General features: G+C 37.1%; 1 protein-coding gene across 1 annotated transcript in view; it reads left to right on the top strand.

The window, feature by feature from the left end:
* The window catches only part of ZC3H12B (zinc finger CCCH-type containing 12B), a gene marked incomplete at its 3' end in the record, with an annotated part of 347,079 nt that overhangs the window by 107,176 nt on the left and 223,430 nt on the right, over positions 1–16,473 (top strand). The window lies entirely within an intron of this gene.

Consider the following 16,473-nt stretch of genomic DNA (forward strand, 5'->3'; position numbering starts at 1 on the left):
TTGTATCTATGTATTAGATATATTTACTGTCTCCCAGTCTTGTTGGGTGGGATTTTGTATTGTGAGTCCAGTGGAGCCCAGAGGTATGTTTTCCTTATATTTCTGAGCTCTTTGCTCTAAGGTTGTCCTTTTCGTGGGTTCTTTGGGTTCTCCTGTTGTGGTTGGGTCTAGATTGTTGTTGAACAGTCCTTTGGAGGACTCTCCTTTCAGGTTGGCTAACTGTGTGTCTCAGCCCCAACCTCGTCGTGTAATCTGTTGTACAGGTCCTGGCATGGCAGGACAATACACAACTAAACTTCCAGGAAACAAGGGGTGTCTTACAAAATATCTTGACAGTCACAATGAAAACAACCCTAGTGGAAATAGAACTGGGAGAGTGAAGGGAGGACACAAATTCTAGAGGGAGAGGGAAAAAAGAGAGAAAGAAAAGTAAAGCTTAGTGAGAGAAAAGTATATTGTTGTAACTAGTGATGAAAATTTAGAAAATAGTAATAAACTAAAATGTAAAAAATAAAGAATCTACTGGGAGATAATAGAGGCAGAGAAAAGATTCTGAAAGAAGGCCCAGCAAACAATTAAGGGATAGTATAGGAATAGGATAATAGTTGAAAATAAAAAACTAAAAATACATTAAAGAGAATAAGAGAAAGTAACAATCTAACAAAAAGACAGGAATACATGGACCTGGGTTCTATGAGGATGTATGGGTACTGGCCAGGATGGTTTGAACAGACTCATGTTGGGGGTGGTATCTGTAGCTTTTAAAAGGTCAGTGGGCACATCCTCTCCTTCTAATTTCTCAGCTCTGCCTTGCTTGCTGGCACACATTCACTGCCACCTCAAAGAGGAGGGGATTTTAAAAATACTAATTAAATAAAACAAAATCAGCCCAGCTTAGCACTCCAAACTTTCATTGCCTCTAGCCTCTGCTGAGTGGGGCTTCCACCTGGGCTCTGACAGGACCCAATGTCCGTGTCTCCTGTGTTGCCAGACCCAGCTGCAAGGGCACAGATTTCCAGCCCAGCACCACTTCCCCTTGCCTCAAGCTGTTGTAAGGCCTGGCAGAAGCAGCCATTCTGCAGGTATATGAAAGGACACTTCCCCTGTACTCCAGTTGGGCGTTGCTGATCTTCATTCCTGTGTCCCACTGTTCAGCCCACATTCAGTTCTCTGCCAAGAGATCCTCCAGGAAATAAAGGGTCCTTCAAGTTCAATGCTGAGCGTGTTCATCAGACCCCTCTGCTGACCCTGAGCTATACCATGTGGCCACTCCTGCAGACTCAGATTGGAGGAGCTTCCCAGGCAAAACAATGGCAGGACACTCATGCTGCTCCCTCTTGCAAGTTTCAGCCTCAGGCTCCTGCTGCTGAGCTCCCACAGCAGTCTCTGCAGCCTGTGTCACTCGAGCCACCTCTCTCCACTCCCTGTATTCTTGGGTCACCCACAGATTTTCAGCTTTATCAGTTTCTGACTAGGCTTCAATTCTAGTGGTACCCTGGGCCATGGGAGGTGACAGCCCTTCCCCAACCCTGACTTCACTGGGTTGGGCCAGATAGCCCAACCCAGTGAAGAGGGTGGTGGTGAGGGCAGGCAGGGGCTATAAGGCCAGACACACTTGGTTGAGGCTGAGAGGCTGGGGGCACTGGGTCACAGCAGAGAAGCCAGTCGTGCTAGGTCATGGTGAGGCCAGGGATTGCAGTGGTGAGGCTGGGCACCCTAGGTTGCAATGATGAGATAGGGTGTACAGGTTATTTGAGTCTTGATTGCTATTGTCCCATTTGAATGTGGTATTGACCCTCAGGCTGGCTGACTGTGAAGCTTAACCCTGACCACAGCATGTGAGTTGCTGTGCCAACCATACAAAACTCAGTCCCTGGCAGCCCCTTAGTCTTCCAAGACCTCTGAACCCTGGTCAAAGAAGCTGACTCTGTTATAATCTTTGGAGGGTGGCATGGGAGGGAGTTCAAATTGTATGTCCATTTCTTTCCCATAGGCTGATGCTACATAAAGGGGAGTGCTCCACCTACTAAATGGCATCTATGGTATGGGAGAATGACTCAATACAATGATCCTGGTAGCTGGCCCCCTCAACTCTCTCCCCAGAGCCATAGACCCTAGATTCTCCTCATACAACTTTATTCCATTCCACCCTTTCTCTTATGGAACCCAGGGTGAGTGGTTGTAAACAAAATTTTGTGCACTGGCCTATTAAGAGTGTGTTTATGTCTCTAGCGGAGACTCCTGTCTCTCCTTGGTGGATAGAATCTGTGCTGCTTTTCACAATCAGAAAGGTGCCTCTTGCAGTTCTGTTGCTCTGGGATGGGGTGCCTGGCTTGGGGATTACCCTTCTCAGGGAAAACCCTGCAGCTGAGATATCCCTCCCAAATATCAGCTGCCACCCATGGGAGTGGGACCATCCTTTTTTGTGTCTCCACACTTCCTACAACTTTCAATGTTGCCGTTTCTGTAAATCCTTTGTTATAAGACTTCTCTTCAGTAGGTTATTCAGGATAATTGTTATATAAGTTAGTTGTAATTCCAGTTTGGTCTTGGGAGGATGTGAGTATAGCTTCCACCTACACTGCCACCATGTTGGATACACAGATAACACCTCCGGTGGCTTGATGCTGATGTATTTTCCCGGGTAGGACCATGGCAGTTCCACTGTTACTTCTCAGGGTGCATGCTGCATGCTGCCTTTATAATGGCTCACTTAGAGAGCCCCCAACTCATTCTAGAAAAATTAACTGGCACCAAACTTGGCACCAACCTTCAAGGGTGTCCTCCTTGGGGTGCCTGGCTTGCGGTGTGTCCTCCTTACCTTTTCTTTCTACAAATTCTCTTGAAGCAAAAGAAAAAATAGAAAATCTCATCAGAAAATAAAATTTGTATAAAGGAACCAAATAGAAATTATAGAAATGAAGAATACAACAACAACAACAAAACTCTACTGGATAGAATCAAAAGTAGAGATGATAGAGGATAGAAACAGTGAACTTGAAGAAAGATTATGATTTACTCATTTTCAACCAGAGAGGGAAAATAAACTGAAAACTTGAGAAAATAACAACAGATTTATTGCCTGGCTTGTGTTTCTCAGTGGTTGAGCATCGACCCATGTACCAAGAGGATACTGGTTTGATTCCTAGTCAGGGAACATGCCCAGGTTGCAGGCCCAATCCCTGATGAGGCACATTTAGGAAGAAGTCACCTGATGTTCCCTCTCATTGATGTTTCTATCTCTCCCTCCCTCTCCCTTCTTCTTTCTCTAAAAGTCAATGAAAACATATTTTTTTTTAAATATTTTTTTTGTTTCAGAGTCCCAGATTTAGAGAAGAATACTAGGGCTCAAAACATACTAAAAATAAATACTATATCCAAGACAGCACAACAATTATATATATAATTTCTGTATACATTCATATATAATTTTCTGTATGAACTCATCCATCAATGGACACATTCACCTGTCAATGAATGCACACACACACAGACACACACACACACATGTGATACACACACACATATATACACACATACATAGTCAATGGAATTTAATTCAGCCATATAAAAGTAATTCTGCCATTTGTGAAAACATGATGAACCTTGAGCCAGTATGCTAAGTGAAATAGACAGAAAAAAACAAGTATTGTATGATTTTACTTATATGAAGAACCCAAAAAAATCTAACCTATAGAAACAGAGTAGATTTGTGGTTAACAGGGATGAAGGGTAGAGGAAGTGGAGATGTTGGTCAAAAGGTGCAAACATTCAGTTATAAAATGAATAAGTTCTGGGGACCTAATATACAACATGATGACTCTAGCTAACAATACTCTATTGTATACTTGATATTTTCTACAAGAGTAGATCTTAAGTGTTCTTATTAGAAGCAAAAAAGGTAACTAGAAGTGATAAATGTGTTAAATAACTTTATTGTGATTATCATTTCACAATATACATGTATATTAAATCATCACAATGTACACCTTAAACTTACATAATGTTATTTATAAATTATACTTCAATAAAGCTGAAAAGGGGAAGAAATAATGGCTGAAAACTCCCCAAATTTGGCAAAAGATATAAACCTACAGATTCAAGAAGCTAAATGAATCTCAAGTAGGATAAACCTAAAAGTAGCCACAGCAACTGACATCAAAATCAAACTTCTCAAAACTCTTCACAAATAAAAATATCTTGAAAATAATGAGATAAATATGACACATTACCCAGGGGTAAAAACAAATTATAATGACATCAGATTTCTCATCACAAAACATTGGCACCGGAAGGAAGTGGCACAATATTTCTGAAATTCTGAAAGAAGAAAAACTGCCAACTGCGAATCCCACATGTGGTAAAAATTTTATTTTGGAACGAAGGGGAATTTTCAAATGAAGAAAATGTAAGAATTTGTTGCTAGCAAACCTACCCATAAAAATGACTTTAAAAAGTTATCTAAACATAAAGGAAATTATAGCAAAAGTAACCTTTGAAATTCAGAATGGAAAGACATTAAAATGGATAAACATAGAGCTAAATATAATAGATTACCCGGATAAGTTTATTAAATCATATTTGACGATTGAAACAAAAATCAGAGCACCATTTGGTGAGAAGGAAAATGGCTCTCTTGAAGGGCCAGTGCAAAGAACTCGAGCATGACACTCACTCTGAGCTCTAGCAGAGGGATCGCTGCTTACAGTGTACTGGAGTCAGAAATTGAGTGATATGGCTGCTGAGAGAGGGCTGAAGTGACAGCACCAAGAGTCCCTGTGCTGGATTCCCCTCACATGCCACCCAAAGATGCCATCTTTCCTGAGTCAAGCATCCCCCTTCATACATCAACCTCAGAGGTGGCAATAACACCTCCCTGGAGACCCCACACTACAGGATTTGTTCCTGGTGGAGAAGTTTCTGGTGGACTCCAGCCCAGCCTTAGGTTCATCCTTAATTAAAAAGCCCTTGAGGAGATTCAGGCAGGGTAAAACAGTACCAGAATCACAAGAGAAATACTGAGTTGCAGGGCTGCAGGGGAGGGCCATTTTATCCTGTGCACATAAACAGCACCTTGGTTCCTGTGCAGAGCTCTCCCTTGACAATGCCAAATAATGGTGTGTTTTAGCTTAGTGAACACTGCTGGTCTCATCCTGATGACTCCTTATGACCCTGCTCCACCACAAATGTCTTTGGATACCAGTTGGGTGCCAGCTGGACTTGATGTATCCTTAGAGTTTCACTAAGTAGCCTCCGACCCAGCACTGGCACCAAGTTTGAATCTGTATCAACCTAGAGAACACCACTCGCCCTTACCTAGTGACTCACTTAGAACCTATCTCTCATAACTCACAAATAGCCAGGAGCTCTCCCAGTGACAGAGCTTAACAGGCAGCCGGCAAGCAAAGGTGGATCTTGGGGTGGTTTGACCTGTTGCTGACCTGTTCCCAAGCATGGAGCTGTTAGAAGCTGGACATGGTACTCAGCTTGGCCCTTCCTACATTCACCCAGGCCCGGGAAAGTCAGCCACAAACTGAAGATCGGGTAGCCTCAGCCAGGTAGCCCAAGACCATTTACAGGCAGTGTCTAACATTGACTTGCACCAGAGTCCTTCCCAAGAGGCACCAGAATCAACATACCCAGAGATACAATTCAGAACACATGAGAAAATGACCCAGTTATCTCCACAAGTGGCACATCCAAAAGGATGTCCAAGCAGGCTCCAGGCACTGCTGAAGCCAGATTTGTTTTGTGAGTTCAGCCCCTACACAGTAGTTCATACACTGTGGTTGGAGTCAATCTTCACAGTCGGCCAGTTTGAAAGTCAACCCCACCCATGATTGGGCCAACAATCAAGACTCAACTACAACAGGAGAGCTCACATACCACACAAAAGGGACATTTCTGGACCACCTAGCTCAGGTGATCAGGGATATTGTGCCACTGAACCCCACAAGACACCTATTACATAAGGCTACCATACTAAGATTGTGTGACTAACAGATCTACATTATACATAGAAACAAATACAAAGAGACAGGCAATGGAGAGACAAACATGCCCCAAATGAAAGAACAGGTGATATGCCAAGAAAAAGAACTAAATGAAATAGAGGCAACCAAGTGACCAGATGCAGAGTTCAAAACAATGGTTATAAGGATGCTCAAGGAACTTAGGGGAAGAATGGATTAACTCAGTGAAAACTTAAAGAGATAGTAAGCATAAAAAAGCACACAGAAACATAAAAGAGAGCCAGTCAGAAATGAAGAATACAATATCTGAAATGAAGAATACACTAGAAGGAATAAACAGCAGGTTAGATGAAGCAGAGGATCAAATCAGCTATTTGGAATAAAGCAGCAAATACCCAAGCAAAGCAGCAAAAAGAAAGGAGAATTTTTAAAAATGAGAAACATCTATGAGACATCTGGGACAAGAAGCATAACAACATTTGCATCATAGGGGTACCAGAAAGAAAAGAGATAGAGCAAGGGATTGAGAACCTATTTAAAGAAATTATGACTAAAAACTTCTCTAAGCTGGTGAAGGAAAAAGACACATAAGTCCAGGAAGCTCAGAGAGCTCCAAACAAGATGAACTCAAAGAGGCCCACACCAAGATACATCATAATTAAAATGCCAAAGGTTAAAGACAGAAACCTAAAAGCAGAAGGAGAAATAGTTTCCTATAAGAAAGCTCTCATAAGACTGTCAGCTGATTTCTCAACAGAAACATTTCAGTCCAGAAGGGACTGGCATGAAATATTCCAAGTGATGAAAAGCAAGGACCTAAAGACTACTGTACCCAGAAAGGCTATCACTTAAAATTGAAGGAGAAATAAAGAACTTCCCAGACAAGATAAAGCTAAAAGAGTTCATCACCAACAAACCTGCATTACAAGAGTTGTTAAAGGGATTTAAATAAGAAGAAAAGGGGGGAAAAGAAGAATATATAATAAAGAATAAAATGGCAATAAATACATACCAATCAATAATCACTTTAAATGTAAATAGCTTAAATGCTCCAATCAAAAGACAAAGGATAGCTGAATGGATAAGAAAACAAGACTCACATATATGCTGTCTACAAGAGACCTACCTCAGAATGAAAGGTACAAACAGACTGAATGTAAAGGATGGAAACAGATATTTCCTATAAATGGAAATGAAAGAAAGCTGGGGTAGCAATACTTAAATCAGACAAATTAGACTTTAAAACAAAGGCTAAAAGGAAACAAAGAAGGTCATTGAGAAATGAAAAAGGGATCAAGGCAATGAGAGGAAATATCCCTTGTAAACCTTTATGCTCCCTCATAGCAGCACATAAATATATAAAGCAAGTACTGATTCACATAAAGGGTGAGATCAACAGTAATACAATCGTAGTAGGGCATTTTAGTACCCCATTGACATCAATGTATAGATCGTCCAGACAAAATGGCAACAAGGAAACAACGGTCTTAACTGACACATTAGGCTAGATGGATTTAATAGATATTTTCAGAGCATTACACCCTAAAAGTGTAGGATATACATTTGTCAAGTGCATATAGGACATTTTCCATAACAGACCACATGTTAGGCCATAAAACAAATCATAATAAATTTATGAAGATTGAAATCATTTCAAGTTTTTTCTCTGAGCACAATGGTATGAAACTAGAAATCAATTAGAAGAAAAAAACTGAAAAAACACACAAATACATGGAGGCTAAATAACATGTTAGTAAACATGAATGGAGTAACAATTATATCACAGAAGAAATCAAAAGACTCCTGTGAGAACAATAAAAATGAGCACATGACAACCCAAAACTTATACGACACAGCAAATGCAGTTTTAAGAGGGAAATTTATAGCAATGCAGGCCCTACCTCAAGAAATAATAAAAATGTCAAATTAACCATCTAATATTTCACCTAAAGGAAGTAGAAAGGGAACAACAAATGAAAGCTAAAGTGAGGCCAAAGGAAGGAAATAATTAAGATCAGAGTGGAAATAAATGAAAGAGAATTTTAAAAAGTACAAATGATCAATAAAACCAAGAGCTGGTTCTTTGAAAAGATAAACAAGATTGACAAACCTTTAACCAATCTCATCAAGAGAAAAAAAGAGAGGACTCAAATAAATAAAATCAGAAATGAAAGGAAAGTAACAACTGACAGCATAGAAATACAAAGGATTATAAAAAAATACTACAAACAATTATATGCCCAAAATTGGACAATCTTGAAGAAATGGATAAATTCCTAGAAATATACAAGCTCCTAAGACTGAATCAAGAGGAAGCAGAAAATCTGAACAGACCAATTACATCCAATGAAACTGTGGCAATAATAAAAATAAAATAAACTCTTAACAAGCAAAAGTCTGTGACCAGATGGCATGACAGGTAAATTTTATTAAACATTCAAAGAAGAAGTAGCACCTATCCCTTTCAAACTATTCCAAAAAATACAAGAGGAGAGAAGATTCCCAAGTTTATTTTATGAGGCTAGCATTTTGGTTACAGAAAAAGCATTTTATAAAATTTAGCAACAATTTATAATAAAAACTCTGACCAAAGTGGGAATTGAAGGAATATGCTTCAACATAATAAAAGCCATATGTGACAAACTCAGTCATCATCATACTCAATGGTGAAAACTAAATGTGTTTTCCTTATGATCAGGAACATGACAAGGATGCCCACTTCTACCACTCATATTTAACATAGTATTGGACATCCTAGACACAGCAATCAGACAAGAAAAAGAAATAAGACATCCAAATTATAAAGGAAGTGGTAAAACTCACTATTTGCAGATGACATGATACTGTGTATAAAGAACCCTAAAGATTTCAACAAAAAACTTCTAGAGCTGATCAATGAATTCAGTAAAGTAGCAGGACACAAAATAAATATTCAGAAGTCAGTTGCATTTTTATACACCAATAATGAACTATAAGAAGAGAAATTAAGAAAATGATCCCCTTCACAGTTGCATCAAAAAAATGAATTAGGAATAAATTTAATCAAGGAGTGAAAGACCTATAATCAGAAAATTAAATAAAATTTAAAAAAGAACTCGCAGAGGATACTAAGTGGAAACATACTGCGTTCATGAGTAGGAAGAATTAATACTGTATTACCCAAAGCAATCTATAGATTCAGTGAAGTTTCTATCAAAATAACAATGGCGTTTTTCACAGAACTAGAACAAGTGAGCAAAAAATTTGTATGGAAACACAAAAGCCTCCGGTTAGTGTCAGCAATCTTAAAAAAGAGCAAAGTGGGAGGTATCACATTACAGGATGTCAAGCTATACTATGAGGTTATATGAACATAAATTTGCATTTTTATATGAACATAAGTTTGCATTTTTCTCATACTTTTACATACCTAGGAGTGAGATTGCCAAGTCATATGGTAAGTGTATGTTTAACTTTATAAGAAACTGACAATATTTTCCAGCATTTGGCATTCCACTAGTATATTGTATGAGACTTCCAGTTACTCCACATTCCTGCCAGCGTTTGGACTTGTGAATTTGTTTTTGATTTTAGTCATTCTAATAGATGTTTAATGGTATATCATTGTGATTTAACTTTTTCATATTAACAACTTGTAACCTTAGTACTGAGACTTTACTATGTGTCAAGTGGTAATTTATGCCTGATAGAATTAGTTGGGAAATATGCCCTTCTCTTCAATTTTGTAAAGTTTGTATAGATTTTATAACATTTCTTCCTTAAATGTTTGGTAGAATTTACCATTGAAGTCATCTGGGCATGCAATTTTAATTTGCAGTTCCCAAATGATTTTGAGCATTTGTTGTGTGCTTATTTACTGTCAAATCTTTTTTGGTAAAGTGTCTGTTCAAATCTTTTCCCCATTTTGTATTAAGTTGTTTTCATATTGAGTTCTTAAAAGTACTGTATATATTCCACATACAGATTGTGTAGAAAATAATTAAAATAGTAGCTCAGAGTCTGCTGTCTAAGAACTTGGATTTTGGGAGGGTTCCCATCATTTCCTTATAGAAATGACTCACTGTGTCTAAACTGTTTATAGATACAATATGATTTATGGTGAATACCTGCTTTCCTTGTGGGAGTCTGGAATTATGAATGCCTCTGTAACCAGCTCCTCCTCACTTCCACCATCCAAAAAACCCTAAATGGGCACCAAGTTGTAAATAAGCTTACCTGGTAGACGGTATTTCCTATGTTGTCACATCTTGGTGCTATAGGAATTAAATGGGACCTCACTGAGATAATTTTTGAATGATTGCACTTAATTTCCTTTAGATTTTGCCCCACACATATTTTTCTTGGCTGATTTTGCTCTCTATCCTTTCACTGTGATAAGTCAAAGATGTGAATATAACTATATGCTTAGTACTATGTGCTCTCCTAGTGAAACATCAAATCTCAGGTGGTCTTAAGGACCAGACAGACACACAAGTCCTATATTAAATATGTTTTCAAATATTTTCTCCCAGTCTTCAGTTTGTCTTATTTAATTTTATAAACAGTTTTTTCAAATAGCAAAAGAAATAATTTTGATGGAGTTTCATTTATCAACACTTTATGATTTATGCTATGATGTATTTAAGATATTTTTGCCTTATCTGAGGTCACTAAAATTATTCTCCTATGTTTTCTTCCAGAAGTTTTAGAATCTGGGGTTTTATATTTAGATATGACTCACTTTGAGTTAATTTATCTATATGATATAAGGTGTGGGTTGAGGTTCATTTTTTACATGTGGATGTCCAGTTTTTATACAACTTTTTGTTAAAAATGTTTTTTTCATCATTGAATTGAATAGCTGTCAAGCCCCACTTGGACATATATAGGGTGTCCCTCCCAAAAAAGTATACACACACTTTGAATAATTAGAAAGGCAGTGTTTATTAAAATACTTTTCATTTTCAAAATTGAGCTGTTAAAGTATGTATACATTTTTTGAGACACCCTGTATTTATGAATTTGTTTCTGGATTCTCTATTATTTCCATTATTCAATGTGTCTTATCTTTTTAACAATACTACATTGTCTTGACTACTGAAGCTTTATATTATGTTTTGAAATCAGGTAGTGTGAGTTCTCCAACTTTCCTAGTGTTTTAAAATTTTGTTTTGATTCAGTTTATTTCCCTTTACATACTTATTTTACAATGTATTTGTGAATTTCTATAAACAGTTCTGCTGGGATTTTGATTGGGATTGTGTTAAATCTATAAACAATTGTGGAGAAAACTGACATCTTAGTAATACTCAGGTTTGTAATCCATGAAAATGGTGTATCGCTCTATTTATTTAAACCTCCTTCTATTTCTTTTATCAGTGTTTTGTAATTTTTAGTATACTGGTTTTGCACTTATTGTTAGATTTGTAAATAAGTGTTTCATGAATTTTGTAGCTATTGTAAATGGCACAGTTTTGTTTGTATTTAATATTTTACTGGTTCATTGCTAGTATGTGGAAATATAAAAATATATTTTTGAATTGTATATAGATCTTGTATCCTGTGACTTTAATAAAACTGTTTATTAGTTTTAGTAATATTTTTGTAGATTCCTTGCAATTTTCTAAGCTGTTTTAGAGTAGAGAAAGTTTTACTTATTTATTTCCAATCTTTATGCCATTTATTTATTTTTCTTGTCTTATTGGGTGTGTTAAGATCCCCCATATGATGTAAGAAAAGGGGTTGAGAATGTACATCACATGCTTGTTCCCGACTTTAGGTAAACTTGACAAGCAGTAAACTGCACATATTTAAAGTGTACAATTTGATAGCAATCAGATCCAGCAATAAATTAAAAAGATCCTACATCATGATCAAATGAGGTTTATTCTTGGGATGCAAGTTTGGTACAAGATTGGCAAATCAGTAAATGTGATACACTGCATAAACAAAATGAAGGATAAAAATCACATCATATCAATAGATGCAGTAAAAGCATTTGATAAAATGCGGCACCATTTATGATAAAAACTCTGAGTAAAGTAGTAATACAGGTAACATACCTCAACATAATAAAAGCCATATATGAAAAACCCATAGCCAACATCATACTCAATGAGTAAGAATTAAAAGTGTTTCCTTTAAGATCGGGAACAAGAGAGGAATGTCTCCTTTCACTACTCTTTTTCAGCATTGTACTGAAAGTCCTAGACACAGCAATCAGACAAGAAGAAGAAATAAAAAGCATCCAAATGGGAAAGAAGTTAAACTCATTATTTGCAGAAGACATGATACTGTATATAGAGAACAATAAAGATTCCACCAAAAAACTACTAGAACTGATCAATGAATTCAGTAAAGTAGCAAGATACAAAATAAATATCCAGAAATCAGTTGTATTGTTATAAACGAATAAGGAACTATCAGAAACAGAAACTAAGAAAACAATCCCACTTACAATTGCATCAAAAAATACCTAGGGATAAATTTAACCAAAGATGTAAAAAACCTGTACTCAAAAATTATAAGACATTGAAGAAGATACAAATATTTGGAAGCATATACTGTGTTCACCTATAGGAAGAATCTACATAATTAAAATGTCCATACTACCCAAAGCAGTCTATAGATTCAATGCAATTCCTATCAAGATACCAATAGTGTATTTAACAAAATTAGAACTAATATTCCAAAATTTTATATGGAACCACAAAAGGCCCTGAGTAGCCACAGCAGTACTGAGAAAGAAGAACAAAGTTGGAGGAATCATGCTACCTGATATCAAACAATACTACAAGGTCATAGCAATCAAACAGCATGATACTGGCATAAAAACAGATAAATATAGACCAATGGGACAGAATAAAGAGCCCAGAAATAAACCCATGCTTTAATAGTCAATTAATAATTGACAAAGGTGGCAAGAACATACAATGGGGTAAAGATAGTCTATTCAACTAAATAATGTTGGGAAAATTGAACAGATACATGCAAAGAAATGAAATTAGAGCCCCTTCTTACACCATACACAACAATAAACTCAGAATGGATTAACATCTTCAGTGTTATACTCAAAACCATAAAAATCTTAGAAAAAATAGGCAGTTAAATCTCAGACATTTTTCATAGCAATATTTTTTCTGATATATCTCCTTGGGCAAGGGAAACAAAAGATGTTCGGAAGTGCACTAAGCCATGCCCCAGCAATGTGTATTTGTTTACTTGATGTGACTGGTGAATGCAAGCATTTACTAGACCTATTCAGTATAAATTTAAAATTACTGGAATATATATAGAAAACTTTTGTGTGAAATTAAACTTTTCATGCATATTTAATTGTAATTACACAAACGTGTTTACATAAGTAAAAATAGGTTAACGAATTTGTCAATTTTTTAACATATGCATTCAGAAAACCTACTTTATTATATAACGGTTGTTCATATTGAAAATAATAATATAAGAATTAGCTCATTGTTCCAAGTACTCACAACTGTAAATGTGCTTTTCCCCCATCCTGTATATGGAGCCTTTCAGGGGTAATTAGGTCATGAGCATGGATGGTATTAGTGTCTCTATAAGGAGAGATACCAGAAGGTTTTCATTCTCCCTTTCTCTCTCTCTCTCTCACTATCATGGGAAGATACAGTGATACTACAAGCTAGGAAGCAGGCCTTCACCAGACACAAGATCTTTTGTAACTTTCATTTGGGACTTTATAGCCTCCAGAACTGTGAGAAATAAATTTATGTCTCATAAGCTACTCAGACTATGGTATTTTTTAATAGTAGCCCAACCTGACTAAGACAGAACTTGGTACTGAAAAGTAGGGTACTGCCATAAAAAAATACCTAAAACTGTGCAAGAGGCTTTGAAACTAAATAATGGGTCAGGGCTGGAAGAATTTTGAAGTACAAGATAGAAAAAAACAATATTGCCATGAAGGAATGCTAAAGGCAATTCTAGTGAGAGTTCAGAAAGGAAAAAGAGTTGGAGAGAAAGCTTCCTTCTTCTCATGTACATAATCTTGGTAGAAATATGGAGAATAAAGGCCATTCTGATGATGTCTCAGATACAAATGAGGAATATGTTATTGAACAATGGAGAAAAAGCAGTGCTTGTCATAAAGTGTCAAATAACGACTAAATTTTGTTCACCTTATAGTGTTTGGTGGAAGGTAGAATTTTTGAGCAATTAATTGGATATTTAGCTGAGGAGATTTCCAAACAAAGTGTTGAAGGAACAGCTCAGTTTTCCCTGACTACTTGTAGTAAAATGCAAGCAGACAGAAATTAATTAAAGAAGAAATTGTTAAGCAATAATGAACCAGAATTTAAAGATTTGGAAAATTCTCACCATGTCCATATTACAAAAAATGAGAAAGCATGTTCTGAAGAGAACACCAAGTGTGGGGTTGACATACATTTGATAAAGAGATTAGTATGGCTGTGAACCAGGGACCTTATCAGCCACATCAGCAGGAACTGGCATTTTGAACTGAAAGGGACAGACAGGATAAAATGAAGGGAAAATGTTGTACTTCTTAGACTTGCCAGTACAGGACCATAAAGCTATTCAGTTGGGAGCGGGCACTGTTCTTCAAGAAAAGGGAAGAATGATTAATGACTCCAAAGGTGATTCAGAGACCATCAAGGCCATTACCTTAGTTTCAGCAGGCCAGATTGCCTCCAACCAAAGCCATGGGAGTGAGACTCCCATCCAGCAGAGCCCTGGCAGAATGATTCCTGCCTGGCAGAGTTGTGGCATGGGCAGGGTCCCTGCAGAGAGTCATGGTATGGGTGGTGCCCATGAGGATTATAATGGAACGCAAGTTTATATGCCCGATGAACATTAAGACCAACCACTAAAGCAATGAGTATGCAAGTAAAGAGTTTATTTTTGAGAGGCAGCCAAACTAGAACACAGCGAGAAAGCCCAAATTTGTCTCCCCAAGAGATTTGAAAGGAGTCTTTATGTGCAAAGGGAGAACTAAGTGATTTAGAACTAAGTGATTCTAAATCTGATAAAGGAATTGGTGATTTAGTATAAAGGACAGTTTTACAGGACTCTTGCTTCAATTCTTCTGTGTTGACATGGTATCTAAGGAGTCTTCTCCTGTTATTGTAGACTTAAGTCTTTACCCCACACTATCTCTAGATTCAGTTAGTTTCTTGATTCCTGCAAAACAACTAAATCAACATCTTTAGTCTCTAATGTTATTAACATCTGTCTTTAAGTCACTTTGATACAGCATTGTTATTTATCCTTACATTTTTGGGAACTGGTTATTGTTCAAAAAAATCAGATTGTTGACTGAGATTTTATTTCAATAAACCATAAAACTTGCCTGGCTGGCATGACTCAGTAGTTGAGCATTGACCTATGAACCAGGAGGTCATGGTTCGATTCTCAGTCAGAGCACATGCCAGGGTTTCAGGCTTGATCCCCAGTAAGGGGTGTGCAGGAGGCAGCCAATCGATGACTCTCATCATTATTATTTTTTTTTTTCCAAAGTAAAACTTTATTTCCAAACATTGTAAACAATACACATACAGGCTTCCAAACAGAAGCGTGTTCTAAAATAGATGCAAATACATGGAAGCATGCAACAAACTGACAAATCTCAAGGGAAGGAGGGTTGGGGCATGGGAAGAGATTAACCAAAGAACTTATATGCATATATGCACAACCCATGGACACAGACAATAGGTAAAGGACTGAGGAGGGGGCAGGATTGGGGTGAAAGGAGGTAAAGAGGGAGGAGGGGGACATCTGTAATACTTTCAACAATAAAGATAAGTAAAATTTAAAAAATCAGTAAAGGAAATGAGAAAGGAAAAATAAAATAAAATGCTGGCAATTTCACATAATGTTAAAACTAGTAGGTGATGTTTGGAGGTTATACAGGGGTTGTCAAAGGTAGGTTTACAGCCCTTGCTGGGTGGTTCAGTTTGTTGGAGTGTGGTCTAATACACCAAAAAGTTTGTAGATCCAAATCCCAGTTAGGGCACATACCTAGGTTTCGGTTAGATCCCAGTCAGTAAGAGGCAACCGATTGATGTTTTTCTCTCACATCAATGTTTCTTGCTCTCTCCCCCACCTTCCTCTCTCACTATATCAATAAACATATCCTCAGGTGAGGATTTTTTTTTAAGTAAGTTTACAGTACTCAAAATAGTTTATTCTTGTATTTTTATTAATTATTGTATTATTTGTACCACTACTTTAAACTTACTTTTGCTCACTCCTGTATATGAAAACGACTTTATAAAATATGAGACAAAAGCAAAACAATGAGAATTCCAAAATATTTATATGAAAAATAATAAAAAGTAAATAGAATGTGTTCCTTATCAAAACTTCTGATTTAGGTCAATTAAATCTACAACATAGCCTCGGTAGAACTCAGCAAATGCAGCACAAAGCTGAAAGGGCACCCTTGCCTAAGGAACCAGAGCCTATTACAACACAAAGCCAGAGGAGAAACCCCTGGTGGGGGTGCTTCACATCTGGATAATCCTGC

This window comes from Miniopterus schreibersii, assembly GCF_964146895.1.
Source record: "Miniopterus schreibersii genome assembly, chromosome: X".
NCBI lineage: Eukaryota > Metazoa > Chordata > Mammalia > Chiroptera > Miniopteridae > Miniopterus > Miniopterus schreibersii.